At 41.1% G+C, this 22,206-nt stretch overlaps 1 long non-coding RNA gene and 1 pseudogene across 1 annotated transcript in view; both read left to right on the top strand.

Annotated features, from left to right (window-relative positions):
* LOC132659866 (uncharacterized) overlaps positions 1-22,206 on the top strand; it is a 995,695-nt gene that overhangs the window by 590,439 nt on the left and 383,050 nt on the right. The gene's annotated exons all lie outside the window — the stretch shown is intronic.
* On the top strand, positions 9,615-10,560 carry LOC101110142 (olfactory receptor-like protein OLF4; annotated as a pseudogene).

Raw genomic sequence — 22,206 nt, forward strand, 5'->3', positions numbered from 1 at the left:
AGGAATAAAAATAATGAACATAAGGAACAGTTTCTAAAATAATGAAAGCTCTTGAACAGAAATTTTGGTGCTGAAGAACTCAGTAAATGAGACGAAGGATGAATTGCAAAGCACTGGAAGTGGAGACCATATGGAGTAGAGAGAGCATGAGTTCAAAGGTAGAATGATTCAGGTAGATGTGAGGACAGAACTAAGATTTCTTTTCTTTTTTTTTTAATGAAGATATTCTCTGAGAAACTTCTGACTTTACTAGAATAGGTAAGAAGGATACTGGGTGTCTCAAAAGCAGAAGAGAGGGAGAAAGGAACAGAGAGATTATGTATAGAAATAATAGCTGAGAATTTTCCAAGTCTGGGGAAGGAACCGAATGCACACATCTACAGAGGTATAATAGGACACATAAATGTTTCAATGCAAAAGATCTTCTCCAACACACACGCATTTAAACTGTCAAAAGTCAGTGAATGAAAAGACTTCCCTGGTGGTGCAGTAAGCAAGAATCTGCCTGCCAAGGTGGGAACAGGCACTGTGGGTGATGCCTGGTCTGGAAAGATTCCACACGCCACAGAGTCACTAAGCCGGGGCACCACAACTACTGAGCCTGTACTGTAGACCCTGTGCTCTGCAGCAAGAGAGGTCACTGAAGTAAAGAGTAGCGCCCCCCACCTCAGCAACCAGAGAAAGCCCCCACAAAGCGAGGAAGACTTGGTGCAGTCAGAAATACAGCAAATAAATAAAGGAACATTTTTTAAAAGTCAGTGAAAGAATGCTGTTTTTATATACTAAGCAATCAACAAGGACCTAGGGAATTAAATACAGGGAAATAAACTCAATATCTTATAATATTCTATACTGGAAAAAGAATCTAATATATATATAGTTTTGCTGTATACCTGGAACTAATATGACATTGTAAATTACTTACATTTCAATAAAAGTTATCTAAGAGAAAGAACATTAAACGTATCCAGAAAAAAAGTGAGCACCCTGCAAAGATACCTGCATTGGGTTATCAACAAATTTCTTAGCACAGACTCCACAGTCCAAGAGAGAATGGAATATTATTCTGAAATTATAGTGATATAAAAACTGCTAGCCAAGAATCCTCCATCTAGCAAAGGTATCCTTCAGATATGAAGAAGAAATAAAAGCTCTCCCAGATAAAGAAAACCTGAGAGGTTCAGCACCCAGAACTGTCATATAAGCAAAGTTGAAGTGTTCTCTTCTACTTCAAATGAGAAGGCAAAAGTACCCAAAAAATCAAGTTGATAGGCAGAAACAGAAAACTCAAAATATATATCAGACTAAGTCAACTCAATTGAAAAAAATAAACAACCATATTAAAAATGAGTAGAGGACCCTCACTAGAAATATTCTCCCAAGGAAGATATACAAATGGCCAACAGACACATGAAAAGAGGCTTAACGTCATCAGTCTTCAAAGAAACAGAATCACAGTGAGGTACACCTTCCACAGTAAGAATGGCTATTATCAAAGAGAAAAAAATCAACAAGTTGATGAGGGCCACATGAGACCAGGAAATGATACACGAATTTCAAAATTTCTTCTTCTGCAATTATCAGAGAAAACAGAACTGCAGCACCTTATATTTCCACATTTTCTCTCCATGTACCAGATCACTGTGCTTAGAAACCTGCTTATTATCCTAGCCACCATCTCTGACTCCACACACCCATGTAATTCTTCTTTTCCAATCTGTCCCTTTAAGATATGTTTCACATTCACCACCATCCCAAAGCAGGTTTGCCTGCTATGCCATAACCTATGAATATAATTTTACCTACTCTTTGTAGCTTTGGGCAGCACTGTACTGACCACAGAGACTTATGACCACTTCATGGCCATCTGTCAAACTCTGCACTATCCTTTCACCATGAACACCGCCCCTCGCCCCATACACACACACTTTGTGGATTGCTGGTTCTGGTGTTTGGTACATGAGTGCCCTACAATCTTTGTTACAAAGATTAACAGTGTTGTAACTGTCCTTCTGTACCTTCTTGGAATTCTGTACTTTTCCTGTAAAAGCAAATAGGAGGTCCAACTAGTCAATTGTGACACCTTTCTTAAGGACATGATGATGTAATTTGAAACTGTTATATTCCAGGTTGGTAATGGACTGGTTCCAAATTGGGAAAGGAGTAGGCCAAGGCTGTATATTGTCTTTCTTCTTATTTAACTTATATATGCAGAGTACATCATGAAAAATGATGGGTTGCATGAAGTACAAGATGGAATCAAGATTGCCAGGAGAAATAGCAATAACCTCAGATATGCAGATGACACCACCCTTATGGGAGAAAGTGAAGAGGAACTAAAAAGCCTCTTGATAAAAGTGAAAGAGGAGAGTCAAATGGCAAAACCAATACAATATTGTAAACTAATTAACCTCCAATTAAAATAAATAAATTTATATTATAAAAGAAATAAATTTATATTTAAAAAAAGCATTCTTAAAACTCAACATTCAAAAAACTAAGATCATGGCATCTGATCCCATCACTTTAAGGGAAAGAGATGGGGAAACAACAGAAACAGTGAAAGACTATTTTCTTAGGCTCCAAAATAATTGCAGATGGTGACTGCAGTCATGAAATTAAAAGACACTTGCTTTTTGGAAGAAAAGCTTTGACAAACCTCGATAGTGTATTAAAAAGCAGGGACTTTGCTGAAGAAAGTCCATCTAGTCAAAGCTATGGTTTTTCCAGTAGTCATGTATGGATGTGAGAGTTGGAACATCAAGTCTGTGCATCAAAGAATTGATACTTCTGAACTGCGGTGTTGGAGAAGATGCTTGAGAGTCCCTTGGACTGCAAGATCAAACGAGTCAATCTTAAAGGAAACCAATCCTGAATATTCACAGGAAGTACTGATGTTGAAGTTCAAGCTCCAATATTTTGACCACCTGATGTGAAGAGCTGACTTGTTAAAAAAGACCCTGATGCTGGGAAAGATTGAAGGCAGGAGGAGAAAGGGGCAACAGAGGATGAGATGGTTGGATGGCACCACCAACTCAATGGACATGAATTTGAGCAAGCTCCAGGATATGGCGAGGGACAGGGAAGCCTGGCATGCTGCAGTCCATGGGGTCACAAAGAGTCAGATACAACTGAGTGACTGAACAACAAATGTCTTCCCTGGGATCCTTTACTCTAGAGTTTCCTCTCTATCTGGAATACCATCAGCTTGGGGGAAGTACCAAGTGCTTTCCACCTGAGCATCTCACCTCTCACTTGTATCCTTGTTTCATTGGATGGGCTTTGAGTGTACCTCAGCCCTGTGGCTACTCATGCCCTTCTGCTCAGAGTCAAGTGCAATCACCTCGGTGACGTACACTGTGATCACACCCATGCTGAGCCCCTTCATCTATAGTCTAAAATATGAAGACATACACAGGCTTCTGAAAAGATTATTTGCAGTGGCCAGTATCAAAGTACCATCAGTGGTAGTGTTAAAGAAGTTCCCTTCTTTTCAGGGTGTAAAGAATTTAAACTGGAATCTGATATTCTGGCTCAAATGATCAGAAACACAGTCCCTGGACCACTAGAGACCTGAGGAATCCGAATCAAAATTTGAACCACAGACCTTGGTGATTTGTATGAACAGTGAATTTATAGATATTCTTGTCTGGAATAGGATTTCTCACATTGTTACGCTGCCTTGGGCAGGAAAATTATTTGTATTGGGTGCTGTTCTGTGGTTTATAGGAGATTAGTAGCATCCGTTCAGATATTGCCAAGTATCTCCAGTGTCAAAATCATGTCTGGTTGAGAATCACTGGGACAGAGTTCCAGAACTAAGAGACCTCAATCCAGACTCCAGCCCTTACCTGGTTTGTACTTTTATATAGAACATTAAATCCTTCTGAGTTCCAATCTGACAACAGAGAATGGAGTCCATAATAGTGCTACCTCTAAAAATGCACTATTTCAAAAATTACCTTTGACAATCACTGTAAGATGCTAAGAGAATTTGATGGTCATTGTTAGTCACTCAGTTGTGTCCAGCTGCTTGTGACCCCATGAACTGTGGCCTGCCAGGCTCTTCCATCCATGGGATACTTCAGGGAGGAATACTGGAGTGTGTTGCTATTTCCTCCTCCAGGGAATCTTCCTGACCCAGGGACCAAACCTGCGTCTCTCACATCTCCTGCACTAGCAGGCATAATCTTTACCACTGAGCTACCTGGGAAACCTGGTTTATGGTTGTATTAATATCATATCAGGCTTCTCTGATAACTCAGTTAGTAAAGAATCTGCCTGCAACACAGGAGACCCTGGTTCAATTCCTGTGTCAGGAAGATCCGTTGGATAAGGGATAGGCTACCCACTGCAGTATTCCTGGGCTTCCCTTGTGGCTCAGCCAGTAAATAATCTGCCTGCAATGCGGGAGAGCTGTGTTTGATCCCTGGGGTGGGAAGATGCCCTGGAGAAGGGAATGGCTACCCAATCCAGGATTCTTGCCTGCAGAATTTCATGGACTGTATAGTCCATGTGGGGCAAAGAGTCCGACACGACTGAGTGATTTTCATTTATCATATCAACATATAAATATTTTTCTTATAGTTATAAACATTTTATAATGAGAGACTAAAGGGCAGCTGTTGATTTCTGATATAACTGAGAAACTTGTAATTGGCTTGGAAAAACTAGTATGAATCCAGGGAGTATAATACCCACACTTTTATACTGAAGGAGCAAGGTTATCCCCAATTCCAAAGAGGGAAATAGTAGTTTTAAAATTTTCAGTAGGTTTTTTTTGTTGTTGTTGCTGTTGTTGTTTTTTTTTTAAAACTCTACCACAAATCAAAGCTTTGGAGACTGTAGGGACCTCATCAAGACAAATCCTCAGTGTTATAGTTTAAAAAAGAATTAGATCTCAGGGATGTGATGAGGTTCTGGAGCCTTAGTGCTTTGAAAGCAGGAGAATTAAAGGGAAAGGGATGATAAAAACTGAATCACTCACTTATAATGCAATCACATAGCAACAGAGAATCAACAGAAAGATAACTGCTTTGTGTCCAGCCTGGTGTCCCCAAGGGAAATCATGTATTGGAGGCTGGAGTAACAAAAGGAAAATAGACCCAATTAGCTGACATGTGTGCATGCTTGCTAAGTCCCTTCAGTCCTGTCCAACTCTTTGAGACCCCACGGGCTGTAGCCATCTAGGCAACACTGTCCATGGGATTCTCCAGGCAGGAACACTGGAGTGGGTTGCCATGCAGTCCCCCAGGGGATTTTCATGTCCCAGGGATCAAGCCCCCATCTCCTGCGACTCCTGCATTGCAGGTGGATTCTTTATCACTGAGCCGCCAGAGAAGCCTTGTGAGCTGACACAAGAAGCTGGAAATATCTCCTCTGCTACAGTCCCTCAGCCTGTGCCACTTTGGTTGGTGAGGACCTAGTCCTTAATTTAGATTCCTGAATCTGTCTGGGAGCCAATGCTTGATTTTTATCCCCTCCTGTTGTCTTGTTTAGGTAAAAAAATTCGGTCTGCATCATTAATAATTTAGAATGGAACTTGGATCTCTACAGCGAAAGCCTTTTCTCTCAGTCTGCAGGCAGGTGAGAGCTCCACATTTCACACATTTCAGGAGAAGGTCAAAGAGGATGGAATCCAGGAGCATGCACCTGATGTCACTGAGGACCAATTTAGCATAGTCCAGAGGCCAGAGGTCACTGCTGTTATTTTCTGGCTTTCCTAATATTAGTGTATCTATTTAGGTCTAAAAATAAAGTGAACCCTTCATTCGTCAATGTTGACAAATGGTAATAGAGGAAGTTCAGTTAGAAGGAATGGTCGTGGTGGTTTAGTTGCTAAGTTATATCTGATCCTTTTGTGACCCCATGAACTGTTGCCCACCCAGCTCCTCTGTCTATGAAATTTCCCAGGCCAGAATACTGGAAAGTGAAGTCGCTCAGTCGTGTCCGACTCTGTGCGACCCCAGAGATGGCAGCCCACTAGGCTCCCCCATCACTGGGATTCTCCAGGCAAGAACACTGGAGTGGGTTGCCATTTCCTTCTCCAATGCATGAAAGTGAAAAGTGAAAGTGAAGTCCCTCAGTCATATCCGACTCTTAGCGACCCCATGGACTACAGCCTACCAGGCTTCTCTGTCCATGAGATTTTCCAGGCAAGAGTACTGGAGTGGGGTGCCATTGCCTTCTCCAGGGAATCTTCCTGATGAAGGGATTGAACCTTGTCTTCCTGGATTGCAGGCCGATTTTTTACTTAAGAGCCACCAAGGGAGCCCCGTGAGAAGGAATAGGAGACATAAAAGACTTTCAGTAAAAGTAGACAATAAGTCTAATAATCTTATTAATGAACTGAAGTAAACAAATAGGAAAACTCCTCAAGAAAAAGCAGTATTCTGCTTCTTCATATAAAATATATCCAACTTTTATTATATTTCATTTATTTCTGATTTTGAATTGGTAGTTTATGTTCCATTTTCTTATTCTCTTGAGATATTTAAACTGTAATATATATCACATCGTGAATATATCCCTGTTTATGTCCTTGGAAAAATTTTTTTCTTTATTATTATTTCTTGGGCATCAAGGAGATGCCACTGGAATTGGAATATTGGTGAAGCAAGGAAACTTTTCGTTGATGGATTGTCTCAGAGGCCATTTGAGTTTATTGCATATTTTCCCTCTTAATTTGCCTATGTCCATTTCATTTCACTTTTTTCTTTCTCTCTCACACTTTTCATTCTTCTCTAAATACCGAGAAGAAATTGGCCTTACCAACAATCTATTGTTCTATACGACGTTTATAAACTGGAATTTGGGGGTGGGATGCATAGGGAGATAGGAGGGAGGTTCAGAAGGGATGGGATAAATGTATACCTATGGCTTATTCATTTTGAGGTTTGATAGAAAACAACAAAATTCTGTAAAGCTATTATGCTTCAATAAAAAACACCATAAATTAAAAAAAAAATCCTGGAACTTCTGGGTAAAAGTTATACATTCTTTTAGAGAATAATAATTTGATCTGACAAGCTCGATGTGCTAGCCATTCACGACCTAACGATGGTGGATCTGGGTGACCAGTTCATGATAGTAATACAAACCAGAAACATCGTGTGTGTGTGTGTGTGTGTGTGTGTGTGTGTGTGTGTGTGTGCGTGCGTGCCTGTGCCTTGTGAAGAGAGACCAGATCTTAAAGCAGAGGCATCTGTTCAGTTCAGTTCAGTTCAGTTCAGTCGCTCAGTCGTATCCGACTCTTTGCGACCCCATGAATCGCAGCACACCAGGTCTCCCTGTCCATCACCAACTCCCAGAGTTCACTCAGACTCACGTCCATCGAGTCAGTGATGCCATCCAGCCATCTCATCCTCTGTCATCCCCTTCTACTGCCCCCAATCCCTCCCAACATCAGAGTCTTTTCCAATGAATCAACTCTTTGCATGAGGTGGCCAAAGTACTGGAATTTTAGCCTTAGCATCATTCCTTCCAAAGAACACCCAGGGCTGATCTCCTTCAGAATGGACTGGTTGGATCTCTTTGCAGTCCAAGGGACTCTCAAGAGTCTTCTAAGACACCACAGTTCAAAAACATTAATTTTTCAGCACTCAGCCTTCGCACAGTCCAACTCTCACATCCATACATGACTACTGGAAAAACCATAGCCTTGACTAGACGGACCTTAGTCGGCAAAGTAATGTCTCTGCTTTTGGATATGCTATCTAAGTTGGTCATAATTTTTTTCCAAGGAGTAAGCATCTTTTAATTTCATGACTGCAATCACCATCTGCAGTGATTTCGGAGCCCCAAAAAATAAAGTCTGACACTGTTTCCACTGTTTCCCCATTTATTTCCCTTGAAGTGATGAGACCAGATGCCATGATCTTCATTTTCTGAATGTTGAGCTTTAAGCCAACTTTTTCACTCTCCTCTTTCACTTTCATCAAGAGGCTTTTTAGCTCCTCTTCACCTTCTGCCATAAGGGTGGTGTCATCTGCATATCTGAGGTTATTGAAATTTCTCCTGGCAACCTTGATTCCAGCTTGTGCTTCTTCCAGTCCAGCATTTCTCATGATGTACTCTGCATAGAAGTTAAATAAGCAGGGTGACAAGATACAGCCTTGATGTACTCCTTTTCCTATTTGGAACCAGTCTGTTGTTCCATGTCCAGTTCTAACTGTTACTTCCTGACCTGCATATAGGTTTCTTAAGAGTCAGGTCAGATAGTCTGATATTCCCATCTCTTTCAGAATTTTCCACAGTTTATTGTGATCCACACAGTCAAAGGCTTTGGCATAGTCAATAAAGCAGAAATGGATGTTTTTCTGGAACTCTCTTGCTATTTTGATGATCCAGCAGATGTTGGCAATTTGATCTCTGGTTCCTCTGCCTTTTCTAAAACCAGCTTGAACATCAGGAAGTTCACGGTTCACGTATTGCTGAAGTCTGGCTTGGAAAATTTTGAGCATTACTTTACTAGTGTGTGAAATGAGTGCAATTGTGGGGTAGATTGAGCATTCTTTGGCATTAAAGCAGAGGCATCTGTACTCATATGTTAAGATGACTTATAATACAGAGGTCAGAAGTTGGTCAATAGATGGAATTAGGTAGGGAAACTGACATAATTCACAGGATGATTTTAAACTAAATTCATTAAGTGCAAGGAACCACATGGAAGGAGGGATTCTCTATGTGCTGAAGGTTCAGCTGTAGCAGGAAGGCCACCTTGTTCCTCAGCATCCTTGACAACATCTCTAATCACTCCCCCTCCTGCTTATTCCTTCGCCCCACTGGCTTCCTTGTTTGCACTTGAACATGTGGAACAAGCATTTTTGTCAGGTTCTTAGCAGTGGCAGCTCCCTCTGCCAGGCACACACTTCTTCTGACATCACAAAGGCTTCTTCTCTCTCTCTTGAGGAATCTTCAAACATCACCTAGTTTGAAGCTCTTCCCTGAAAACTCAGGACAAAATAACACCCCCTACCACTCTCTCCTTTATACCTGGATTTGTTTTCTTCATAGCACATTCTGACATAGTCTATCATGTTTTATTGAAATATCCTCATTCACCATCCTTGGATTGGGAGAGGTTTATTTTTCAGCACTTTCTACTGAAGGTGAAGGTGAAGTCGCTCAGTCATGTCTGACTCTTTGTGACCCCGTGGATTGTAACCTACTAGGCTTCTCCCTCCATGGGATTTTCCAGGCAAGAATACTGGAGTGGATTGCCATTTCCTTCTCCAGGGGATCTTCCCGACCCAGGGATCGAATACAGGTCTCCTGCACTGGAGGCAGATAGTTTAACCTCTGAGCCACCAGGGAAGTCCACACTTTCTACTGGGTCAGCATTAAATATGTCTTTCTCAAATAAATGAAGAAATACCTCATTAGAACTCTAGAATATATGAGCTCTTTGCCAATGTGATGAGAATGGGACAAAAAACTTTGTCAGAGATGAAATGGAGTATACTTTGGAAGAGAACTTTTCTATAAATAAGGTATTAAGATCAATTACTTGAGGGCTAAATAGAAATTGCGGTATTTCAGCTATGTGAACTATGCCAGTTTGTGTGCAAACTAGTCATGTTGTTTTCCTTTTTCCTGGTAGTCACCTCCACCCCATGGAACCAGGGAATAATACACGAATTTCAGAGTTTCTTCTTCTGGGACTTTCAGAAGAACAAGAACTACGGCCTCTCATATTTGGGCTTTTCCTCTCCATGTACCTAATCACTGTATTTGGAAACCTGCTCATCATCCTGGCCGTCAGCTCAGACTCCCACCTCCACACCCCTATGTATTTCCTCCTCTCCAATCTGTCCTTTGTAGACATGTGTTTCACCTCCACCACCATCCCAAAGATGCTGTGGAACATCCAGACACAGAGCAAAGTCATAACCTATGAAGGCTGCATCACCCAGATGTATTTTTACATTCTCTTTGCAGGATTAGATGACATTCTCCTGAGTGTGATGGCCTATGATCGGTATGTGGCCATCTGCCACCCCCTGCACTACATGGTCATCATGAGCCCCCAGCTCTGTGTATTGCTGGTTCTGATATCCTGGGTGCTGATTGCCTTGTATTCCTTGATACACAGTTTAATGGTGTTGCGATTGTCCTTCTGCCCAGTTGTACAAATCCCCCACTTTTCTGTGAACTCAGTCAGATGGTACAACTTGCCAGTTCTGACAACTTTCTTAATAACATAGTGATGTATTTTTCAGCTGTCCTTATGGGTGTTGGTCCTTTTGCTGGTATCCTTTACTCATATTCTAAAATAGTTTCCTGCGTATGTAAAATCACATCAGCTCAGGGGAAGTATAAAGCATTTTCCACCTGTGTGTCCCACCTCTCAATTGTCTTCCTGTTTTATTTTACAGCGGTAGGAGTGTTCCTTAGCTCTGCTGCTTCCCACAGCTCACATTCAAGTACAGTCGCCTCAGTGATGTACACTGTGGTCACACCCTGCTAAACCCTTTCATCTACAGTCTGAGAAACCGAGATTTAAAAGAGGGTCTAAAGAGATTGTATTTGATGCCAAGTATAAAAGACCAATTATACTAGTGCTCTGGATTGCATGACTCAAAGTATCAAAACCAGAAGTTGTTCTTTGATCATTGTGAAATAAAATTTGCCCCTTCCACTTATTTTTTAGGATTTCCATTTTTTTCCTTGTTTGAATTCAGTATCTTTATAGAATTTTAGGAAGTCTCTTTTTAAGCTTTATTCTCAGTCTTATATATAGACAGTTTTTATTTTTTCCTTCCCACCATTTTCCTATCTTTGGATCAAAAATATTTTAAAATTCCCTTTATTTGATCGAGTATCACAGAATTAAGAAGAATTTATTACGAGTAATGTCTTGAGGGTCCTAAGATGGTGGAGGAATAGGATGGGAGACCACTTTCTCCCCACAAATTCATCAAAAGAATATTTGAACGCTGAGCAAATCCCACAAAAAAACTTCTGAATGCTGGCAGAGGACATCAGGCACCCAGAAAGGCAACCCATTGTCTTTGAAAGGAGGTAGGACAAAATATAAGTGATAAAAGAGAGACAAAAAGGTAGGGATGGAGATCTGTCCCGGGAAAAGTGTCTTTAAAAAGAAAGAAACCAGGTAGCCCTCAGTTTTGTGCCCTTCCCAAGATACAGGATGCTTGGGGCTGGTGCATGGGGATGATCCAGAGATGATATGGGGTGGGAGGTGGGAGGGGGGTTCAGGATTGGGAACTCATGTACACCCGTGGCAGATTCATGTCAATTTATGGCAAAATCAATACAGTATTGTAAAGTAAAATAAAGTAAAAATAAAAATTTTTAAAAGAGAGAGAGAAAACAGGAAACACTCCCACTGGCGGGTCTGTGACGAATCTTGGAATCTCAGAGGGCAACATAACTGGGAGGTAAAATAAATAAATAAAGAATTAAAACCCACAGATTACATGTCTAATGGCAACACCCAGTGGAGAAGCAGCCCAGACTCATCTGCCACTAGCAAGCAGGGGCTGGACAGGGAGGCACGGGCTGCATTGTTTAGGGTAAAGACTGGGCCTGAAAGCCCCAAGGGAACTAACTTGAGATGGCAACCAGGACTGTGGGATAGCCAGAGAGAGAGAGAGAAGAAAGAGAGAGAGAAGAGAGAGAGAAAGAACTATCCCATGAAAAGCCCTAACCTAAGACACTGCCAGCCCTGGTCACAGAATAAAGGACTGAGCAGAGCTAGCCAGCTGCGGACCGGCCCATCCCCTGCCAGAGACAGGCAGGCGGGGGCAGCCAGAGCCAGAAGAGGGCAATCACAGCCCCAGAGAGGCATCCTCTGCCAAACTGCAAGTAGGCTTCATTGCTAACTAAGACTTCTTGAGATTCTGGACAGTTGACATCTGCTGGGAGGGTCACAGCCAGAGATCAGCTCCCAGAAGAGACACACGGCACACCTGAGAAGGCGCGCCTGTTGTACACCCAGAAAACTGAGCAGCTGAGACAGGGGAGGTGATAAGATGCACCCCTCACCTGGCGGTGACCACGCTCACCAAGCACCTGGTCACCTGAGCTACTCGGACCTATGAAGGGCACAAAACGCAGGCCCAACTGAGTCTGCGCTTTTGTGGAGTACCCAAGAACCTGAGCCTGAGCAGCTTAGACTTGGGAAGTGCACGCAACCCAGGGCATGCATCAGACAGTTCCTGGCAGAGCAACCTAGAGCCTGAGAAGTGTAGACCATGAAAGCACACATACTGTGAGCAGGGGCAAACCCAGTGCGGCTGAAACACTGTGAGCACTCCCCACACACTCCAGTGATATTTGCTTGCAGTGTTCCTCCCTCCCCACAGCACGACTGAACAAGTGAGCCTAAAAAAGTGATCACCATCGTCCCCTTGTGTCAGGGCAGAAATTAGACTCTGAAGAGACCATCAAACAGAAGAAGCTAAATAAACAGAGGGAACTGCTTTGGAAGTGACAGGTGCAACAGATTAAAACCCTGTAGTTAGCACTGACTACATTGGAAGGGGCCTATAGATCTTGAGAAGTATAAGCTGGATCAAGGAACTATCTGAAAATGAACTGACCCCACAATGTCTGCAACAGCTCCAGAGAAATTCCTAGATATATTTTTACTATTGTCATTTTAATGTTTTTCAGTCCTATATTACTCCTTTGATTTTCATTTTTATAACCTACTGCTACTGCTGCTGCTGCTAAGTCGCTTCAGTCGTGTCCAACTCTGTGCGACCCCATAGACGGCAGCCCACCAGGCTCCACTGTCCCTGGGATTCTCCAGGCAAGAACACTGGAGTGGGTTGCCATTCCCTTCTCCAAAGCATGAAAGTGAAAAGAGAAAGTGAAGTCGCTTAGTCGTGTCTGACTCTTAGCAATCCCATGAACTGCAGGCTACCAGGCTCCTCTATCCATGGGATTTTCCAGGCAAGAGTACTGGAGTGGGGTGCCAGTGCCTTCTCCGTTATAACCTACTATTACCTTGCAAAAAAGGACCCTATTTTTAAAGAAAGCTTCATATATATATTTTATAATTTTTCTGAATTTGGGTTTTTTTAATATTGTGTTTTTGAGAATCTAACCTCTACTCTAGATTTTTAATCTTTGCTTATTGGTATTTATCACTTGTGTACCTTTAAGAACTCAGTCTTCATTACCCATTTTTACTTGGGAGTGAGATTATTGGCTTGCTTGCTCTCTCCCCCTTTTGACTATTCTTTTTCTCCACCAGGTCACCTCTATCTCCTCCCTCGCCCTTCTCTTCTCTAACCAACTCTGTGAATCTCTTTGTGTGTTGTGGGATGTGGAGAATACTTAGGGAACTGATTACTGGCTGGATCTGTGTCTCTCCTTTTGATTCCCCCTTTTATCCTCCTGGTTACCTCTGTCTCCTGCCTCCCTTTTCTCTTCTCTGTGTAACTCCATGAACATCTCTGAGGGATCCAGATGTGGAGAGCACTTAGGGGAGTGATTACTGGCTAGCTTGCTCTCTCTCCTTTTGATTCCCCTCTTCTCACCTCGTCACCACTATCTCCCTCTTCCCTCTTCTCTTCTCCATGAAACTCTGTGTAACTCTCCAGTTGTCACTCACTGTGGAGAAAATTTTCATCATTAACCTAGATGTTTGATCATTGGCGCATCTGTATAGATGGAGAAGTCTTGAGGCTACTATAAGAATAAGACTGAAAACCTGGAAGCAGGAGGCTTAAGTCCAAAACCTGAGAATACCAGAGAACTCCTGACTCCAGGGAATATTAATCGATAAGAGCTCATCAAATGCTTCCATACCTACACTGAAACCAAGCAGAACCCAAGAGCCCACAAGTTCCAGAGCAAAACATACCATACAAATTCTCCACTAACATGGGAACATAGCTCTGAGCTTCAATACACAGCTTCCCAAAGTCACACCAAACCCACTGACATCTCAAAACTCACTACTGGACACTTCATTGCACTCCAGAGAAACGAAACCCAGCTCCCTTCACCAGAACACCGACACAAGCTTCCCTAACCAGGAAACCTTGACAAGCCACCCATCCAACCTCACCCACAGCGAGGAACCTCCACAATAAAGAGGAATCACAAACTGCCAGAATACAGAGAGGCCACCCCAAACACAGCAATATAAACAGGATGAAAAGGCAGATAAATACCCAGCAGGTAAAGGAACAGGATAAATGCACACCAAACCAAACAAAAAAGAGATAGGGAATCTACCTGAAAAAGAATTCAGAATAATGATAGTGAAAGTGATCCAAAATCTTGAAAACAAAATGGAGTTACAGATAAATAGCCTGGAGACAAGGATTAAGAACATGCGAGAAATGTTTAACAAGGACTTAGAAGAAACAAAAAAGAGTCAATATATAATGAATAATGCAATAAATGAGATCAAAAGCACTCTGGAGGGAACCAACAGTTGAATAATGAAGGCAGAAGATAGTAAAGTGAGGTATAAGATAGAATGGTAGAAATAAATGAGTCAGAGAGGAAAAAGAAAAAAGAATTAAAAGAAATGAAGAAACCTCGAGAACTCTGGGACAATGTTAAATGCCCCAACATTCGAATCATAGGAGTCCCAGAAGAGGAAGACAAACAAACAAACAAACAAACAAACATGAAAAAATACTTGAGGAGATAATAGTTGAAAAATGCCCTAAAATGGGGAATGAAATAATCACCCAAGTCCAAGAAACCCAAAGAGTCCCAAACAGAATAAGCCCAACGCAAAACACCCCAAGACACATATTAATCAAATTATCAAAGATCAAACACAAAGAACAAATATTAAAAGCAGCAAGCGAAAAACAACAAATAACACACAAGGGGATTCCCATCAGGATAACAGCTGATCTTTCATTAGAAACTTTTCAGGCCAGAAGGTAATGGCAGGACATACTTAAAGTGATAAAAGAGAAAAACTACAACCCAGATTAAGTACCCAGCAAGGATCTCATTCACATATGAAGGAGAAATCAAAGCTTACAGACAAGCAAAAGCTCAGAGAATTCAACATCACCAAACCAGCTCTCCAACAAATGCTAAAGGATCTTCTCTAGACATGAAACACAGAAAGGGTGTATAAACTCGAACCGAAAACAATAAAGTAAATGGCAATAGGACCATACTTATCAATAATTACCTTAAATGTAAATGGGTTGAATGCCCCAACCAAGAGACAAAGACTGGCTGAATGGATACAAAAACAAGACCCCTATATATGCTGTTTACAAGAGACCCACCTCAAAACAGGGGCCACATACAGACTGAAAGTGAAGGGCTGGAAAAAGATATTCCACGCAAATAGAGACCAAAAGAAAGCAGGATTAGCAGTACTCATATCAGGTAAAATAGACTTTAAACTAAAGACTGTGAAAAGAGACAAAGAAGGACACTAAACAATAATCAAAGGATCAATCCAAGAAGAAGATATAATTTTATATATATGTATATATATGCACCCAACATAGGAGCACCACAATATGTAAGGCAAATGCTAACAAGTATGAAAGGGGAAATTAACAATAACACAATAGTGGGAGATTTTAACACCCCATGCAAACGTATGGATAGATCAACTGAACAGAAAATTAACAAGAAAACTCAAACTTTAAAAGATATAATAGGCCAGTTAGACCTAATTGATGTCTATAGGACATTTCACCCCAAAACAATGAATTTCACCTTTTTCTCAAGTGCACATGGAACCTTCCCTAGGATAGATGACATCCTGGGCCATAAATCTAGCCTTGGTAAATTCAAAAAATTGAAATCCTCCAAGCATCTTTTCTGGCCACAATGCAGTAAGATTAGATGTCAATTACAGGAGAAAAGCTATTAAAAATTCCGACATATGGAGGCTTAACAGCACGCTGCTGAATAACCAACAAATCACAGAAGAAATAAAAAAAGAAATCAAAATACACATAGAAACGAATGAAAATGAAAACACAACAACCCAAAACCTATGGGACACTGTAAAAACTATGCTAAGGGGAAAGTTTATAGCAATACAGGCTTACTTCAAGAAATAAGAAAAACGTCAAATAAATAACCTAACTCTATACCTAAAGCAACTAGAAAAGGAAGAAATAAAGAACCCCAGGGTTAATAATTTAATTTAATTTAATTTAATTTGAAAGGAATCTTAAATTAGGGCAGAAATAAATGAAAAAGAAATAAAGGAAACCATAGCAAAAATCAGCAAAACTAAAAGCTACTTCTTTGAGAAAATAAATAAAATTGACAAACTCATCAAGATGAGCCAGACTCATCAAGAAACAAAGAGAGAAAAATCAAATCAACAAAATTGGAAATGAAAGTGGAGAAATCACAACAGACAACACAGAAATACAAAGGATCATAGGAGACTACTATCAGCAACTGTATGACAGTAAAATGGACAATTTGGAAGAAATGGACAAATTCTTAGAAAAGTACAACTTTCCAAAACTGAACCAGGAAGAAATAGAAAATCTTAACAGACTAATCACAAGCACAGAAATTGAAACTGTAGTCAGAAATCTTCCAGCAAAAAAAGCTTGGTACCAGATGGCTTCACAGCTGAATTCTCCAAAATTTTAGAGAAGAGCTAACACTTATCCTACTCAAACTCTTCCAGAAAATTGCAGAGGAAGGTAAACTTCCAAACTCATTCTATGAGGCCACCATCACCCTAATACCAAAACCAGACAAAGATGCCACGAAAAAAAAAAAAAACTACTGGCCAATATCACTGATGAACATAGATGCAAAAATCCTTAACAAAATTCTATCAAACACAATCCAACAACTTGTTAAAAAGATCATACATCATGACCAACTGGGCTTTATCCCAGGGATGCAAGGATTCTTTTCATATCCACAAATCAATCAGTGTAATATATCACGTTATCAAATTGAAAGATAAATATTATATGATTATCTCAATAAATGCAGAGAAAGCCTTTGACAAAACCCAACATCCATTTATGATAAAAACCCTCCAGAAGGCAGGAATAGAAGGAACATACCTCAACATAATAAAAGCTATATATGTCAAACCCACAGCAAACATTATCCTCAATGGTGAACAATTGAAAGCATTTCCCATAAAGTCAGGAACAAGACAAGGGTGCCCACTCTCACCACTACTATTCAACATAGTTTTGGAAGTTTGGGCCATGGCAATCAGAGTAGAAAAAGAAATAAAAGGAATTCAGACTGGAAAAGAAGAAGTAAAACTCACTGTTTGCAGATGACATGATCCTCTACATAGAAAATCCCCTTTCATAATTTGTCTTACGTATAGTGGTGCTCCTATGTTGGGTACATATATATTTATAATTGTTATATCTTCTTCTTGGATTGATCCTTTGATCATTATGTAGTGTCCTTCTTTGTCTCTTTTCACAGCCTTTGTTTTAAAGTCTATTTTATATAATATGAGTATTGCTACTCCTGCGTTCTTTTGGTCTCTATTTGCATGGAATATCTTTTCCAGCCCTTCACTTTCAGTCTGTATGTGTCCCCTGTTTTGAGGTGGGTCTCTTGTAGACAGCATATATAGGGGTCTTGTTTTGTATCCATTCAGCCAGTCTTTGCCTTTAGGTTAGGGCATTCAATCCATTTACTTTTAAAGGAATTAATGATAAGTATGATCCCGTGGCCATTTACTTTATTGTTTTGGGTTCGAATGTATACACCCTTTCTGTGTTTCCTGTCTAGAGAAGATCCATTTATTTTCCCCTCCAGAGTGTTTTTTATCTCATTTGTTGCATTATTAATTATATACTGACTCTTTTATTTCTTATAGGCTCTTGTTAAACCTTTCTTGCATCTTTTCAATCCTTGTCTCCAGGCTATTTATCTGTGATTCCACTTTGATTTCAAGATTTTGGATCATTTTCACTATCATTATTCGGAATTCTTTCTCAGGTAGATTCCCTATCTCTTCCTCTTTGTTTGGCTTGGTTGGCATTTATCCTATTCCTTGGACTTCCCCGATGGCTCAGATGGTAAAGCGTCTGCCTGCAATATGGGAGACCCAGATTCGATCCTTGGGTTGGGAAGATCTCTTGGAAAAGGATATGGCAACCCACTCCAGTATTCCTGCCTTGAGAATCCCAGGGACAGAGGAGCCTGGTAGGCTATAGTCCATGGGGTCGCAAAGAGTTGGACACGACTGAGCCACTTCATTTCACTTTACCTACTGAGTATTCCTTTGTCTTTTCATCCTGCTTATATTGCTCTGTTTGGGGTGGCCTTTATGTATTCTGGCAGTTTGTGGATTTCTCTTTATTGTGGAGTTTCCTCACTGTGGGTGGGGTTGTATGCATGACTTGTCAAGGTTTCCTGGTTAGGGAAGCTTGTGTTGGTGTTCTTGTGGGTGGAGCTGGATTTCTTTTCTCTGGAGTGCAATGAAGTGTTCAGTAATGAGTTATGAGAGATGTCAATGGGTTTGGAGTGACTTTGGGCAGCCTGTATATTGAAGCTCAGGGCTGTGTTCCTGTGTTGCTGGAGAATTTACATGGTATGTCTTGCTCTGAAACTTTTTGGCCCTTGGGTGGTGCTTGGTTTCAGTGTAGGTATGGAGGCGATTCATGAGCTCCTGTTGATTAATGTTCCCTGGAGTCAGGAGTTCTCTGGTGTTCTCAGGACTTGGACTTAAGCCTCCAGCTTCTGATTTTTAGTCTTATTTTTACAGTAGCCTCAAGACTTCACCATCTATACAGCACCGTTGATAAAACATCTCCCTTCGAAGACAATGGGCTGCTCTTTTGGGTGCCTGATGTCCTCTGCCAGCCTTCAGAAGTTGTTTTGTGGAATTTACTCAGCGTTTAAATGTCCTTTTTAAGAATATTTTGGGGAGAAAGTGTTCTCCTAGTCCTATTCCTCCGCCATCTTAGGACCACCTTGATTCTCTACATAGAAAATCCTAAAGACTCCACCAGAAAATTACTAGAGCTAATCAATGAATATAGTAATGTTGCAGAATACAAAATTAACACACAGAAATCCCTTGCATTCTTGTACACTAACAATAAGAAAACAGAAAATGAAATTAAGGAAACAATCCCATTCACCATTGCAACAAAAAGAATAAAATACTTAGGAGTATATCTACCAAAAGAAACTAAAGACCTATACATAGAAAACTATAAAACACGGGTGAAAGAAATCAAAGCAGACACTAATAGATGGAGAAATATACAGTGTTCATGGGTTGGAAAATCAATATAGTGAAAATGAGTATATACCCAAAGCAATCTACAGATTCAATGCAATCCCTATCAGGCTACCAGCAGTATTTTTCACAGAGCTAGAATGAATAATTTCTCAATTTGTATGGAAATACAAAAAATCTCAAATAGCCAAAACAATCTTGAGAAAGAAGAACGGAACTGGAGGAATCAACTTGCCTGACTTCAGGCTCTACTACAAAGCCACAGTCATCAAGACAGTATGGGACTGGCACAAAGACAGAAATATATATCAATGGAACAAAATAGAAAGCCCAGAGATAAATCCACACACCGATGGACACCTTATCTTTGACAAAGGAGGGAAGAATATACAATGGATTAAAGACAATCTCTTCAACAAGTGATGCTGAGAAAACTGGTCAACCACTCATAAAACAATGAATCTAGAACACTTTCTAACACCATACACAAAAATAAACTCAAAATGGATTAAAGATCTAAACGTAAGACCAGAAACTATAAAACTCTTAGAGGAGAACATAGGCAAAACACTCTCCGACATAAATCACAGCAGGATCCTCAAAGACCCACCTCCTAGAGTAATGGAAATAAAAGAAAAGATAAACAAATGGGACCTAATTAAATTTAAAAGCTTTTTCACAACAAAGGAAACTATAAGCAAGGTGTAAAGACAGCCTTCAGAATGGGAGAAAATAATAGCAAACGAAGCAACTGACAAAGAATTAATCTCAAAAATATACAAGCAACTCCTACAGCTCAATTCCAGAAAAATAAATAGCCCAATCAAAAAATGAGCCAAAGAACTAAATAGACATTTCTCCAAGAAGACATACAGATGGCTAAAAAACACATGAAAAGATGCTCAACATCATTCATTATTACAGAATTGCAAATCAAAACCACAGTGAGGTACCATTTCAGACCAATCAGAATGGCTGCTATACAAAAGTCTATAAACAATAAACGCTGGAGAGGGTGTGGAGAAAAGGGAACCCTCTTACACTGTTGGTGGAAATGCAAACTAGTACAACCACTATGGGAGAACAGTGTGGACATTCCTTTAAAAACTAGAAATAGAACTGCCATATGACCCACTGATCCCACTGCTGGGCATACACACCAAGGAAACCAGAACTGAAAGAGACACGTGTACCCCAATGTCCATCGCAGCACTGTTTACAATAGCCAGGACATGGAAGCAATGTAGAGATCCATCAGGAGATGAATGGATAAGAAAGCTGTGGTACATATACACAATGGAATATTATTCAGCCATTAAAAAGAATACATTTGAATCAGTTCTAATGAGGTGGATTAAACTGGAGCCTATTATACAGAATGAAGTAAGCCAGAAAGGAAAACACCAATAGAGTATACTAACACATATATATGGAATTTGGAAATTTGCTAATGATAACCCTATATGCGAGACAGGAAAAGAGACACAGATGTATAGAACAGTCTTTTGGACTCTGTGGAATAGCGTGAGGGTGGGATGATTTGGGAGAATGGCTTTGAAACATGTATATTATCATATGTGGAATGGATCACCAGTCCAGATTAGATGCATGAGACTGAGTGTTAGGGGCTGGGATGACCCAGAGGGATGGGATGAGGAGGGAGGAGGGAGGGGCGTCCAGGATGGGGAACACATGTACACCCGTGGCAGATTCAGGTCAACATATGGCAAAACCAATACAATATTTTAAGGTAATTAGCCTCCAATTAAAACAAACAAATTTATATTAAAATAATAATAGAGGGGCGGTCCTAAGATGGCAGAGGAATAGGACGGGGAGACCACTTTCTCCCTCAAAAATTCATCAAAAGAACATTTCAACGCTGAGTAAATTCCACAAAACAAGTTCTGAATGCTGGCAGAGGACATCAGGCATCCAGAAAAGCAGATCATTGTCTTCAAAAACAGGTAGGAAAAATATAAAAGACAAAAAACAAGACAAAGGAGGTAGGGAAGGAGCTCTGTCCCAGGAAGGGTGTCCCATCCCGGGAAAGGAGTCTTAAAAAGAGAGAAGTTTCCAAACACCAGGAAACACTCTCGCTGCAGAGTCCGTGGCGAGCTGTGGAAGCACAGAGGGCAACATCAGGGAAGAAAAATAAAGAAATAATTAAAACCAACAGATTACGAGCCCAATGGTAACTCCCCCAGTGGAGAAGCAGCCCAGATGCCTGCATCCGCCACTAGCAAGTGGGGGCTGGGCAGGGAGGCACGGGCTGCAGTGCTTTTTAAGAATTGGGCTGGAATGTCCTGAGTGTAACCAGAGCAAACTAACTTGGGCTAGCAAACCAGACTGCGGGATAGCTACCATGTGAAAAGCTCGAACATAAGACACCACCAGGAACACACACAGAACAAAGGACAGAACAGAATTAGCCGGCTACAGACCATCCCCCTCCGGTGACAGGCAGCCAGAGCTGGAAGGGCTGGAAGGGGGCAATCACAGCCCTGGAGAGGCATTACCTACCAAACTGCAAGCCGGCTTCTTTGCTAAGACTTCTTGGGGTTCTGAACAGTCACCATCCACCTGAGAAGGGGAGCCAGCGATACACCCAGAAAACTGAGCAGCAGGGACAGGAAAGGAGATAAGTCACAGCGACCGTGCTCACCAAACACCTGAGCTACTCAGACCTGGGAAGAGCACAAAACACAGGCCCAACCTAATCTGTGCCTCTGAGGGCTACCTGAGAGCCAAGCCTGAGTGGCTTAGACCGGGGAGGTGCATGCAGCCTAGGGCCGGCCTCAGACGGTTCCTGGCAGAGCAACATAGAGCCTGAACGGTGTGCGCTGTGAGCAGGGGCAGGCCCAACGGGGCTGAGACACTGCGGGCACACGCTAGTGTTATTTGTTTGCAGCATCCCTCCCTTCCCACAGCACGACTGAACACGTGAACCTAAAAATTAAAAAAAAGTGTCCACCACCGCCCTCCTTGTGTCAGGGTGGAAATCAGACATAGAAGAGACCTGCAAACAGAAGAAGCTGAACATAGGG

The sequence above is a fragment of the Ovis aries genome, chromosome 5 (assembly GCF_016772045.2).
Source record: "Ovis aries strain OAR_USU_Benz2616 breed Rambouillet chromosome 5, ARS-UI_Ramb_v3.0, whole genome shotgun sequence".
Taxonomy (NCBI): Eukaryota; Metazoa; Chordata; class Mammalia; order Artiodactyla; family Bovidae; genus Ovis; species Ovis aries.